The sequence below is a fragment of the Marmota monax genome, unplaced genomic scaffold (genome assembly GCF_021218885.2).
Source record: "Marmota monax isolate L192 unplaced genomic scaffold, Marmota_monax_Labrador192_F-V1.1 WCK01_AAM20220418_F8-fsc00004, whole genome shotgun sequence".
Lineage (NCBI taxonomy): Eukaryota > Metazoa > Chordata > Mammalia > Rodentia > Sciuridae > Marmota > Marmota monax.
In genome coordinates this window covers 5,828,986-5,842,500 of record NW_026692881.1, presented here as the reverse complement: position 1 = coordinate 5,842,500, position 13,515 = coordinate 5,828,986, and the positions used below count along the sequence as shown (strand labels likewise).

The window sequence follows — 13,515 nt, the reverse complement described above, 5'->3', positions numbered from 1 at the left end:
AAAATCCATTACAGACCCAGCCTGCAATCTAATAGTGGAACTAGTAACTGTATAAAAACTACCATAAAAGATTAAATGTCTCACAGAAGTGCACACCTAACTTATATACATCATTGTATATAAATCATGCTTCAAAAAAATTAAAACTTCTTTAAAAGACAAGTGCAATAAGAAAATACTAGGGAGAGAAAACTGCATGCCAAAAATTAAAAATAAAAAACTGTGTGGTACTCCAAGAGGGATTCCATCCAGAAGAAAAAAATTGTTAAAACTTAAGAGTTGCAATCAAAATGGTGCTTCAAAACTGGGTTGGACTTGGACATATGATAACTGGCCATATATGCAATCCACGTAGAAGGAACACTATAACCAACAGTCCAGGAGGAGAGTGAAAAAAGAACAGGTAAAAGAAGCAAAAAAGAAAAACAAGATCATATCATTATCCAAGCAGGATAAGAACCTGGTTTAAAACGGGGTAGGGGGGTGTGAAAAGGGGGAAAGCACATGTAGTAGAAATTTCAACACCTAAAAACCAAAACCAAATAACCTCAGATTTGAAAACTCAACTAATAAATTTCTGGAAAAAAATATGAAACACTAAATTCACACAAGAAATAAAAAATGTACATAAGGGCTAGGATTGTAGCTCAGTGGTAGAGCACCTGCCTAGCACGGGTGAGGCACTGAGTTCATTCCTCAGCACCACATAAAAATAAATGAAAATAAAAGGTATATATAATGAAAAATTTTTAAAAACCTACATAAACCAATAGCTACTAAATAAATTGAAATGGTACTCAAAACCCTCTCCAGGAAAAGAGATAAAGGCCTGAATGGTCCTATAGGTGATATCTGCCAAACTTTCAAAGAACAGATAATCCCAGTCCAAAACTCCTGAAAAAAAAAAAAAGAAGAAGAAGAAAACTGCCCAACTTATTTTGTAACTTTATTATAACTCTAATACCAACATGAATTAAGAATTTTGTCAGTTAGCAGGAATACAGAGTAGTTACAATATCATAAAAGCAGAATCAAAAGATGGTGGCAGATTCAACAATACGTGACAGAATGGGAAAAAGGTTTGGATTTGGTATGACATCAACAAAAATAAGGAACACCAAAGAAGCCAAAAGGAAGAGTTAAGTTTCAACTAGAAACAACCAGGCCACATTATGCATAAAGCAAATGAAAAAATAGGACTCATGCACAAGAGAAATTAAGAACAAAGATTTGAGAAATATTCAGACAAAAAGGTCTGAATAATAATGGAGAGACTGGAGACATAAAAGTGACTTGAAGAGTGAAACTTGGAAAACATGTATATCAGAGGAAGTGAATATATTAAGAGGAAGTGACTAGGTTATAGTGCAGTGCATGCCTGTAATCCCAGTGATTAGGGAGGCTGAGACAGGAGGAATGGTGACTTTGAGGCCAGCTTCAGAAACTTGGTGAGATCCTGTTAAAAATTTGTGTTAAAAAAAAAAAGTTTTAAAGGGTTGGGGATGTAGCTCAGTGGAAGTGCTCCAGAGTTTAATCCCCAGTACCCCTCTCCGCCCCCCCCCCAAAAAAAAGGAAGGAGGAAGAAAGGGTGGCAGAAAAAGGAAGAACAAAGCTGCAGAAGCCCCCTTTCACACCTAGTTAATTCTTACTCTTCCTTCACACTGTGCCAGGTTCTGAGGTAACATTTTAGGGAGATGTTCCTATAATCTCCCAGCACCAGGTCAGATCCTAATTTTAACCTCTTTTTAACCTTTTATAATACTCTACACTTCAATTATAACAACAATTTTACTTAATTATAGAACACATCCTTCAACATGTCTCCCCCACTAGATATTAAGCTCCATGAGAGCAGGGGTCATATCTGTAGTTGCACCCTTTTACCTTGTACAATATTTTAGAATACAGCAAGTATTTCTGAAATGAAATGTACAGAAGAATGAAAGCCAAGGAGAAACATTCAAAGAAGCAGAAGTTGGGCAGGCAATGTAACTCAGTGGCAAAGTGCTTTCAATCCCCTGGGTTTGATCCCCAGGATCAGCATTATCAAATAAAAAAAAAATGTGAAATGGATGTTAAATATATTTTACAGGAACTTCAAGGAGAGGACTGAATAAAGGTACTTAAATGTGTTGACTAATTCCTAGTCAACAAAGGGTTAAGAAATGGATAGATGGCCACCATGTCCAGGAGGAAAAGTAGACTACTCTTGGCAATCTCTACAGATGAGATTATGAATGACTGAATTTTAATTTTACTTCAATTTTGCTCTATTTTTGCAACTTCTCTTTAATGGCCACGTATTACTTTTATAAGAAAAAAAAACTTAAATGTTAATGTGCACTAAAAAGGAAAGCAGCAACAAGACAGCTTAAGGGAATAGAAAACTTAAGCAAAGGGTTTTGTAAATTTAAGAAATCTTAATTACATCTGTACTTTTAAAAACCAAAGACAACAGAAAGGATAACTCATGCTCCATTTAGTAGGAAAATCAGGGAAAGATGAAACCAGGTGTTAACTTGCAAGAAGAACCAAAACAATCTCCAAGGAAAGAAGCTGATGAGAAGGAATCCAGAGGAGGACCTCCCACTAGACATCTCAATCTTTTTAGTAACGGGTGGGGAGAAGTGCAGAAAACTAAAAAGGTTTGAAATGGGCTCCTTGGAGAATGTGAAGAGGAAAAAAAAATAACAGAGTACTGGTTCTATTAAAAATACATTCCAAATTTTAATCGGCCTTTCGTAAACAGCTCATTCCTAGATCAAAGAATCACCTATTACTTTAAATTTTAAAAGCGAAATAATTCTGGTTCACGATCTATTTCAACAACTGAAAATAAGCATTGTGACCTTCTAATTTAATTCGAAGTTTAACTCCTCTCACAAGCAAATACAATCAAGAAGTTGTTTTGAACTCAAGCAACAAAACAGCGCGTTTCAAGTACGAATAACTGAAAAACACTATTTTATACCTAAAAGTATTTGAAGGTTTGTTTAAAAAAAGAAAAACTCCTGTGCCTTGACACGACGTTCCCGAGTTCAAATCCCAGCTCATCCATCTGAATTATTTAATATCTTTGAGGCTCAGTTTCCTTCAAATGAGAATTACAACAGCCACGGATATAAAGTAAATGACGTCTTATAAATGACGTATTACGGGTGCCAAGTTCCTACTATGTACTCAGAACGGTTTGCTAATTGTTTAAAAGAAAAACCTGCAGTGCTTAAACCAAATTAAAACATCCGAGCGCACGAAGGAGTACAAAACACAAGACCCTAACACACGGATATGATTTTTCTGCCCTGACGCAATCTCATTTTTTTTTTCCTTGCCAAACCTTTCCACTGGGAGTCTGGAAAGAGTAAAAAGGTTACAAGCAATCCAGCAGAAAGTTTTCCGAAATTGAAGGGCAGAATCACAACAGACATGGCAGCGGAGGCCGCGCAGGACAACAGGTGAACCCACACGCAGCGACCTCGGAGAAAACCGGCACCTTCCAAGTTGGAGGGCGGGCTAGCAGCTCCTCCGGGCTCGACTACCACACTTTGTTCTCTTTCCTTTCTCACCGAAGCGTACCGAGACGAACCCCGAATCCCGATCACGCAGCTCCGGGGCGGGGAGCTAAGCGCCTTTCCCATTTAAGGATTCCAGAAGCGTCCTCGGAGCGGCTTTCGCCCACATCGCCTTCCCAAACACGGCCTGTGACCCAGGGGTGGAACGGGAAACAAAAGAGGGCCCGGACGGCAGAACCCGACACGACCCAGGGCCAGGGGTCTGCGGAGGGGACCGCGGGGCCCAGGGCGCGCCGCGGCCTCAACAACCCGGCCGGGCCGCCCCTCACTCCAAACTTAGCCCGCGCCCGCGCCGGCCTCCCCGCCGCAGCCGGCCTCTCCCGGCGCGCACACGCACTTCCAGACAAGCCAACTCACCCGGACCCCGGGGAACTCATCCTCCAGCCCTCGGAGCGGAGCGGGTGTGGGGGCAGCGAGCCGCCGGGGCGCGGCGGGGGCCCGGCTCGGCCTCCGCCCTCGGCGTGCAGCGGCCCCGGCCCGGTCGCCCCTCGCGCGGCCGTGCGATCCTCGTCTCGCGCGGACCGACGCTCCGGAGCCCGAGCCTTCCTGCCAGCCCTCCTCCCTCTTCCCTCCTCCCTCCTCCTTCGCCCAGCCCGGCAGTCGGATTCCAATCTCGGCAGCCGTCGCCGCCGACACTCGCACGCGGGGGAGGGGCGGCGCGGGTACGGGGACCTGGGGGAGGGGCGGGCCTCCACGAGAGTCGGCTCCGCGCGCGCGCGCACTTGGAGGGCGCCCGCCAGCGCCGCGCGCACCCGAACGCGGGAGCCGGCCCCGCCCCGCCCCGCCCCGGACACGAAATGAACCGAGCTCGTGGCGGAAGGACCCGAAAGGCCCGCGGAGCTCGGCGCCCCGCTGCCGGGGAGGAGGGCCAGCCGCCGGCAAGGGGGCGCCGGGCTGCTGTGGGGAGGGGGGCCAGTCCTTCGCTCGGGCCCGTCAGCCCCTAGAGTAGAGCCAACCCCGCAGCCGCCGTGGCGGGGCCACTCTGAGGAAGCCTCATCAAGCAGACAACTCGGGGTGCCCACTACAGAGAGCCTCCCGGCCGGGGCTCCCATCACCCACTGTCCCCGCGGGTTCCTTCACGCCGACCCCCTCTACTCCCGACTCGTACTCCCTTTGAGCTTCAGTCATCGGGTTTGAGAAATGAGCCTAATCGCTTAGAAGGCACCCAGTCACCAAGGTGGGGGAGGATTGCCCGGTCGTGGTAGCAGTCGTTGCGACAAAGAAAAGAAAAATGTAGTTACACTGCATTCATTATTCTCCCACCCACCGCTCCCCGGTTCTTGCTCTGGGCTCTCGGCCAACGTGCAGAGGCTCAGTTAGGGAGGTGGAGGTGCACAGGCTTAGAGGGAGCAGCAGGGAAAGCAGCGTTTCCTGGTCGATCCTTCAGCCCCGGAGGCCCGGCCCGCTCGGGTTGCTGTGATCTGTGAGCCGGTGAATTCCAAAGGCATAAGATAAGGAGCGGTGGGAGCCCAGCCGAACTGAAGTCAGCACACTATAAATATTGCCTTCATTTCTACCTTTGCCTCACTCGAGTGACCTCGTATACCCTCCAGCATCTCATTCCCTCCATTTGGAAAATGCAAATAATTGTCACTACACTGCCTCTTTTCTTCCATTTTCCCTGATTCTTTGTGCAAAATTCTGTTAAATGTATTCAGTGACCTGTACGTGAAGAAAAGGTTGGCCCCTTTTTAACCAATTGTGACTTTAATAGCCTCTTTCATAAGTTTTTCAACAAAAGTAATATGTTCAATTAGTTTGCTTTACATAGATAAGGTACCTTAAGTTTTCTTTAAAAATCACTTTCAAAACAGTAAAAAGGAAGAGGGAAGGAAAAGAATGTGCCAGGCACTGCTAATTACATTTACGAACAATCTTGCCTAAAGAAATGTTTGGATTCCACGGTATTTCCTTATATTCTGATATAAGTGTTGAAATTCCTTTATATTCTTGTTTAAAGTTTTGTGTATGGGGGGTGTGTTTTGTTATTTCTCACTTTTCTCTTTTATCCACCTTTACCCTTCTTGCCTGAGATACTCTCCATAATTATGAATTATTTTATAGTTCTCTTTTCATCTCTGATCTTTTTTTTCTGAGCTCTTTAGCAGTCTCAGGTTTGAGAGCCATGCATTATTGTATCTTGATATGCAGGAAGAATATGATACAAGATTCTTGACATCAACTAAAATTTGTCATTTTTCTCCAGTTTTCTGCATATTATCCAGCTTTAACTTTAAGGAAAAGATTGGACTATTTTCTCAGCGATTCAGACTGATTGGCCAAAGATCATATGCTGAGCAATGTGTCATGACAGAAAAAAACATGGCAAGTGGGTTATTATGCCCTCTGCAGCCTAATTCAATTTTTTGACACAGGAATCAGTCTATAAAATAGCCAAGCATCTCAGGTTGGAACTTTAATGCATCAAGTTTCTGAAACATACAAATTGGTATTGCCTGGCTTGTGTTGTATACCATTGAAATGGAAGTAAAAATGAGACTTCAAATTTTAAGTCATGCTATCAATGCTTATCTACAAAAGGATCTCCTTTTAAAATACTTGGGAATGTTACTTGATATCCTCCTGCTTTCCTTAAAAAAGACGCACCTAGAGTCAAGGCTTAGCATATCACAACAGGCAACTTACCCACTGAGAACTGAGGCATGGTGTTCTCTGGTTCCTGGCATGTGTATGCATGCCAACCTGTTTCTCTGGTTTGCCTGCCCACTAAATGAACAGAGCAACCAGGAAACCTAAGGAGACATCTGGACACGTATGGTCTGGCCCCCAATGTCAAAGGCAACAACTCAAGCTCCTACGTAACATTCTGTAATATGGTAGTGTTCCTTTAGATTTATGGAAGAGACTGGAAATGGGTCTTTCCCATGGCTCTGTGCAATTAATACAGTTCTCAAAAGTGGTATCTTTGCCCAAATCAGGAACCATTAGTTTGGAATGGAAAGGACCCTTCTCATACAGTTCTCCTCTCCTCAAGGACTCCTTCCCTAATCACCTATCTTAAATTAACACCCCATCACAGCCAATTTCATTTTCTTTATGCCACTTTTTGTTATCTGAATTTCCTTGTTTATTTGGTTTGATTATGGTCTGAATGCCTCTGCCCCATTAGAATGTAAACTCCAGGAAACCAGAGACTTTCTCATCCTGTTCTCAACTCTCTCATTAGAGCTTAGTGCCCTGAGCATAAGTGCTCAACATTTGTTAACTGAGTGAGAGAGATAAGCATAGGATTTCCTCTGAGCTTCTGAACCTTGTCACCAAGACCCTTCCAGTGTTAGGAGGTGGCATGGCTATGTGGGAAAGGGAGAGTGAGGGTTTGCCAGGAAAGCTATGAATTACATCATCTTCAATGAAATGGGACTTCTGCCTTCAGGGATCCAAGTTCAATAGATTAATCCAAGTTAATCCATCCGAAGTCATTTTCCTGTTGTAAAGATTTTATGAGGCAAAAGGTGATGCTAAGTCTTTGTGAGTTTGGAGATATGTTAGAGCCCAGTTAGGACTAGTGAAGGGATGCCCTAGGTAGGTGACACTTTAGGTTGGTTTCAAACCCAATATTAAATGCATAAAATTGCTCTAGAGAGTAGAGGAAACAGCTTTATTTTTCATCAAGAACACTACTATATCATTTTAGTTGTTAATGATATGTGGTTTAGAGGTACTGAGCCAAAACAGATTGTGTGTGTGTGTGTATGGATGGATATATATATAGATGAATATATCTAAGGATAATTCAGTGTTCAAAACAAAAAAGCTTAAAAACCTGAATGTGTTCTTTGTAATGGCAGAATATTTACTTTGAAGCACCTCTATTTTTACTTCTAAACAACTTGTTCCTTCTCTCTTACTCTTTTTTAATCTTCCTTTGCTTTCAAAGCGCTATTTACTGTGATTGAAAGACCATTTACTGAGGATATTGCTGCAAAGTAGCCATCACTTGGTCCTACTCTGCCCGTGATCTCTATATTCCTCCTTTCCCTTTACCCCTTATCACAGAACCCAGTCCTTTCCTAGACTCCGAGGCAGAAAGATTCCCAGAGCTGCAGTGCCAAGCCCAAGACAGCCTTTGCTAGCTATTTAGGGAGCCCTGACCTTGGTCCCTTTCTAAGAACAGACCCATCACCCTTTTATATTTGAACTCTGCCCTCCTAGCCTGCCTGGAACTCAATTTTCTCTGCCTGTCCTCTGAACTCAGCCCTCCCTACAACACAACACTGGCCTGGCCACATTCCAGATTCTCTGCACCTGTGTATTCTCCACATCTACAGAGCCTCCTTTCCTCCATTACCTGAGGTGAACCATCCTGGTGCCTGCTGTTCTCCTGGACTACCACCTGTTGTTTGCTCACTACTCTGTGGCTATCAGGCACTGCCTAGAGATCTGCAGTTCCTCCCACTCCAGCTCCCACTCAGCCCAGGGCAAATCTTTTCCTCCATCCTGGGGCAGTTCACTGCTCCATCTTACCCTGCCCCTAGAGCAGGGGGGTTTATGATCAATCATAGTGGGATTCCCGCCTTGTGCTGCAGATTGAACCTAGAGCCTCAATTCCACTAGGAAAGTGCTCTACTACTGAGCTACAACCCAACCCTGGGATTATTTTTTAACCAAGTAAAAACAATATATGTATATATAATATAAATATTTATATTTCACATATAAATTTAATAAAATTTTTATATTTTGAATATAATATATGCATATATAATATAAATACATAATTATATAACAAATATATATAATATAGTATATATAATATATAATATATGGTTTTAAATAAAATGTATTTTATATAATTTTTATCTGGGTAAAAAAATAAAGCCGGTTGTTGCTCAGTGGTAGAGATGTGCTTAGCATGCACAATGCCCTGGGTTCCATCACCAGCACTAAAATCCAAAATACATAAATAATAATCCCATTATAATAGATATATTTGGGAAAATTCCTAGTATTTATCTTTTTTTTTCTTTTTATTTTTTGTACTAGAGATTGATTGATTTAACCCAAGGATGCTTTGCCACTGATCTTCATTCCCAAAACTTTTTATTTTTTTCTTTGACATAGGGTCTCCCTAAATTTCTGAGGCTGCCTATTACTTGTGATCTTCTTGCCTCAGCTTCCTGAGTTGCTGAGATTGCAGGTGTGCACCACTGTACTTGGCTTTTTGGACTGCTAGTTGAAAAATCCCAGCATCTGGTGCTGAGAGTGATAACCTGTTGAGTGGCTAGTCAGAGGAAGATAAGATGCCATATTGAAAATTCAAGCTGAGACAAATGGGAAGATTAAATCCTGAATCAGGCGAAGTGGCTTACATCCCAGCTACTTGGGAGACTAAGGCAGGAGGACTACAAGTTTGAGGCCAGCCTCAGTAGTTTAATGAGACCCTGACTCAAAATAGTAAAAAGGGTTGGGGATACAGCTCAATGGTAGAGTGCCCCTGAGTTCAATCCTCAGGAGCATGGGGGAGGGGAAAACTGGACCAATACTGCAGAGTCATTAACAGCCACATTGCCTATTGAACAACAGCCACACTGCCTACTGAGCGTGGCCTACATGGCTATCAGAATGTGGTGCTGTGGTGTGTCAACAGTGTGACCAAGCATACTAATTTATCCACCAGATACATTGGGTGTATCTGTCCCAGTGCTGCATTTAAAGTCCTAGAGGACCAGAACACATTATTCACAGGAACTATTTATTCTCACTCCACTGTATCTATTCACTAGTGTATTTCCTGGGATGGAGACCCAGGGCCCTCAATCGTGCTAAGCACACACTCTACCACAGAGCTACACGCGAGCCTCTATATCCCTAGTATCCAAGATGCTACTTGGCATGCTAGTAGATGGTCAGTAAATATTTATTGAATGAGTAACTGTATGTACTAGATATTATAGTAAACTCTGTCCTTTAACAGTTTAAAATATACTAGTAAAAATAAGATGTGTACATAATTGCTGCATTTGATTTTTGTTTCTGAGTTAGGATTTATTGATCTTAATAAAGATTAGATTTATTGATCTTAATAAAGTTAGGATTTATTGATCTTAATAAAGCTGAGGCCTGGGGTACAGCTCAGTGGTAGTTTGAGAGTTTGCCCTCATTTATTTTTATTTCTATCAACCACTGCAAGTTTAGGATAATTGTTTTATTTTGTTTTTATTTCTAAGGATTAATGATAAAGCACATATCTTGAGTCTACTCTTTGACTGAAACATCAGTTCCACCTATCTTGCGAGTCTACTAACAAATACTGTACATGATAACAACAGATGTTGTTGACTAAATTTTAATAGCTTTTTTCCCAAAAAATAATATGTGAGGTTGCATTTGCTCTTTAAAGCAAATTCCTAAATTCTTTCACAGAGAAATGTAATCATATATTTAACTAGTAACCAATACCTGTCAGTGTTTCTTTTCTTTTCTTTTTTTCTTTTAGTACCAGGGATTGAACTCAGGGGCACTCAATCACTGAGCCACATACCAACCCTATTTTGTATTTTATTAGAGACAGGGTCTCACTGAGTTGCTTAGCACCTCGCTTTTGGTGAAGCTGGCTTTGAACTCGTGATCCTCCTGTCTCAGCCTCCAGAGCCACTGGGATTACCTGCATGTGTCACAGTGCCAGGCTCAGTATTTCTTTTACAATATAGGCTATTTTCCATTTAGTTTGCTGTCTGACTTCCTTACCATATACCTAAATTATATTAGCTCTCCTCGCCTATTGATCATTCCCTCTTCAACTTATCTTGCCTGGATTTTCCAGTCTTCCCTTAATGAAACACCTCTCCCATTTAGTCTGGAAACCACTGCTCTATAGCAACAATCTATCTCCTTTCTTCCAAAGAATGGGCTACATTCATTCTTCTTTTAATGCCCATAATACCCAAGTACCGCCTCTGCCAGGAAGTCATCTTTGACTGCTCCATCCTAAACTCCTTAGGCTTTTGTTTCTGTAGGCTATATCCTTGACTTTTTTGCATACATTTCCTGTTCCTATGTCTTTCTCCCAAACAAGATTTTGTACCTTTATTTACTTACACATATTTGTCCGAATGAAGTAAATTAAAATTCAATATAAGGTGTATAGTTAAATTTTTCATTTATTTGATGGATGTGAATGTTTCTTTATAACAAAGTCACTCTAAGCCAGGCATGGTGGTGCACGCCTGTAACCCCAATGGCTTGGGAGACTGAGACAGGAGGATCAAGAGTTCAAAACCAGCCTCACCAAAAGCGAGGTGCTAAGCAACTCAGTAAGACCCTGTCTCTAAATAACACACAAAATAGGGCTGGGGATGTGGCTCAGTGGTTGAGTGCCCCTGAGTTCAATCCCCCATACCCAAAAAAAGTCACTAGAAGGCTAGGGTTGTGGCTCAGTGGTAGAGGGCTTGCCTAGCACATGTGAGGCCCTGGGTTCAATCCTCAGCGCCATATAAAAATAATAAAATAATAAAGGTATTGTGTCCACTGACAACTAAAAAAAAAAAAGATAAGTCACTCTATCCCTTGCAGTAGTGCATCAAATTAATCAAATTTTAACTAAATATATTGTATTCCATCAAAACCAACATATTAAAAAAAACAAGATATTGATGATAAGACGTCCCATTATTTTAGGTACAACTAAGAAAGAAAAACCATTGCCAATTAAACTATGACACATCATCAATTATAGGACATCCCAATCTTCGAGAGGTTAAAATGTTAAAAAATGGGCATTTACAGATTGATGCAATACAGTGTGTTTTAATGCATCTAGAAGACAAAACAGTGCCATACAGGCCAAGAGTTAGAAATATTGAGTTTCTAGGTTTTTAACATATGATTTTATTTGTTCAGCCCAATCCCTGATGAGCCACATTGTGAATGTTAACCACAAAAGCAGAGGCTATACAATTGAACTGCATATAAACACATAAAACAAACAAAAGTGATTCAGTCACATAAAGTTTAGAAGAAATACTAGAGTCCAGTCACGTGTTTGGATTATACTACAAATTAAAAATTAACTTTTTGACAGTTGCTTATACTTAAAATGTGTGATGACAAGAAGAATTAAATATTAGATGTTAACACACATTTTTATCTTTGGAAAAGCCAACTAAGCAATCAGAAAAATCTCAGTCTTGCAGGAGAATGACTTTACATCTATCCTGGAAACTGAACAATAGTGCTTGTTGCTTATGGGGCCATCAGGAAAAGCCAGCTGTGGATTTCTTTCTAGTACAATTGATTGCTTCCGCTGTATATAAAATTGAAAGAATTGGGTGCTTTAGTGCGGAAAAAGGATATCCTGCTACACAGCTCCTATTTCCTCACAGAGGCTATTACTGAGCTTTTTGCCATTAATTCACATGCATTGGATTATCCTGTGATGAAAGGCCAAAAGGCTTTTCATTTTTATAGTCTCTTATCTCCTATTTATTTGGCACCTCTCTGGAGATACCTGCTCTTCTCCCAAGACTAGTTAATTGCTAGGATGTCAGAAGATGGCTAATGACTGACTTCCTTTTCAGAGACTAATTGTGAAGCCATTTCCACTTTTTCTTGGGGTGGCATTTCTCATTGCTAAATTCTGGGTTCTTTCATTATTTGAAATGACAGATGCTGCATTTTCAATGCCAGCTTTCAATCTCTGCCCAGTGTATACTTTGGACCAGCAAGTGACTCTTACAAATCCTCTATATAGACCTACAGTGGCCAGTGTAATAACCACTTGCCATACATCTTTGGCTATGTAAATTCTAAACTAGTTAAAAGTAAATAAAAATTAAAATTCAGTTTCTCAGTCTGGCCACATGTATACATATTCTCACCTTCTTAGTCTAGCCACATTAAATGCTGGCTAGCCACATGAGGTTAGTGGCTACTGGATTGGAATAGGGCAGACAGGATATTTCCATTTTCACTGAAACTTCTACTGGACAAATCAGCTCAGGCCTTCTGAATAGCATACAAAACCATGGATTGAATTGATGTGCCTGTTCTCACTATGTAGTGGGTGTGGCTATTCAACAGATAAAAAGTTCCAACTTATATGAAATGGTTTTTGGTTTTGTTTCGGTTTGGTTTGTTTTTTGAATTGAATCCAGGGGCACTCAACCACTGAGCCGCATCCTCATTCCTTTTTATTTTGAGATGAACTCTCACTAGGTCACTTAGGGCCTCGTTAGTTTACTGAGACTGGCTTTGAACTTGCGGTCCTCCTGCCTCAGCCTCCTGAGTTGCTAGGATTACAGGTGGGTACCACCATGCCCATGAAGTATTCTTACCATAATTGAAAAAATATGTATTCTTTATTAATAGAAAATTGGCCAACATGCTAAATACTGATTGTCTCTGGCATTGAAACCAGATCATTTTTTTCTTTTTTCTACTTATATGTACTTTTCAGATTTTTATTTAATAAGCACATTTTCCTTTCTTTTGTAAAATTAAAGTTCCCTAAACTCATTCGTTTCCTTTTAAAAAAATATTTTTAATTGTAGATGGGCACAATACCTTTATTTTATTTATTTATTTTTATGTGATGTTGAGGATCGAACCCAGGGCCTCACCCATGCTAGGGGAACACTCCGCCGCTGAGCCACAACCCCAGCCCCATCGTTTATTTCTTTTATTGTCAACTTTAGACCAAGATGATTTCATCTGGCCCCTGTTTCTAAGAGAGGAAGTAGTCATTCTGAGCTACTATTTCTTCAAAAATTTCTCTCAGGCAGTACCTTTTAGTTGAGAGATCTGTCTCATCTTAGCATAAAGAGCACCAGGGTCCTGTGTTTCAAGTGTCTTAAAGCCCTGCTAAATAGAACCAAAAAACATCCTTCAGGAGGACATGGGGCATGATTGCTAGCAATCCCTTCACTCAGGTCTTTGGTGAGTGTTTTGCCAAGATCCATGTATTTGTAGACTACAGGTCATAGTC

The 13,515-nt window shown here is 41.3% G+C and overlaps 1 protein-coding gene across 1 annotated transcript in view; it reads right to left on the bottom strand.

Moving 5' to 3' along the window:
• Bmpr1a (bone morphogenetic protein receptor type 1A) overlaps positions 1-4,059 on the bottom strand; it is a 132,753-nt gene extending 128,694 nt beyond the window's left edge. Inside the window, exon 1 of the mRNA XM_046450300.2 lies at positions 3,930-4,059. The gene's annotated coding sequence lies outside the window, so the exon portion shown is untranslated. The remainder of the gene's footprint in view (positions 1-3,929) is intronic.
• Positions 4,060-13,515: the final 9,456 nt, after the last annotated feature.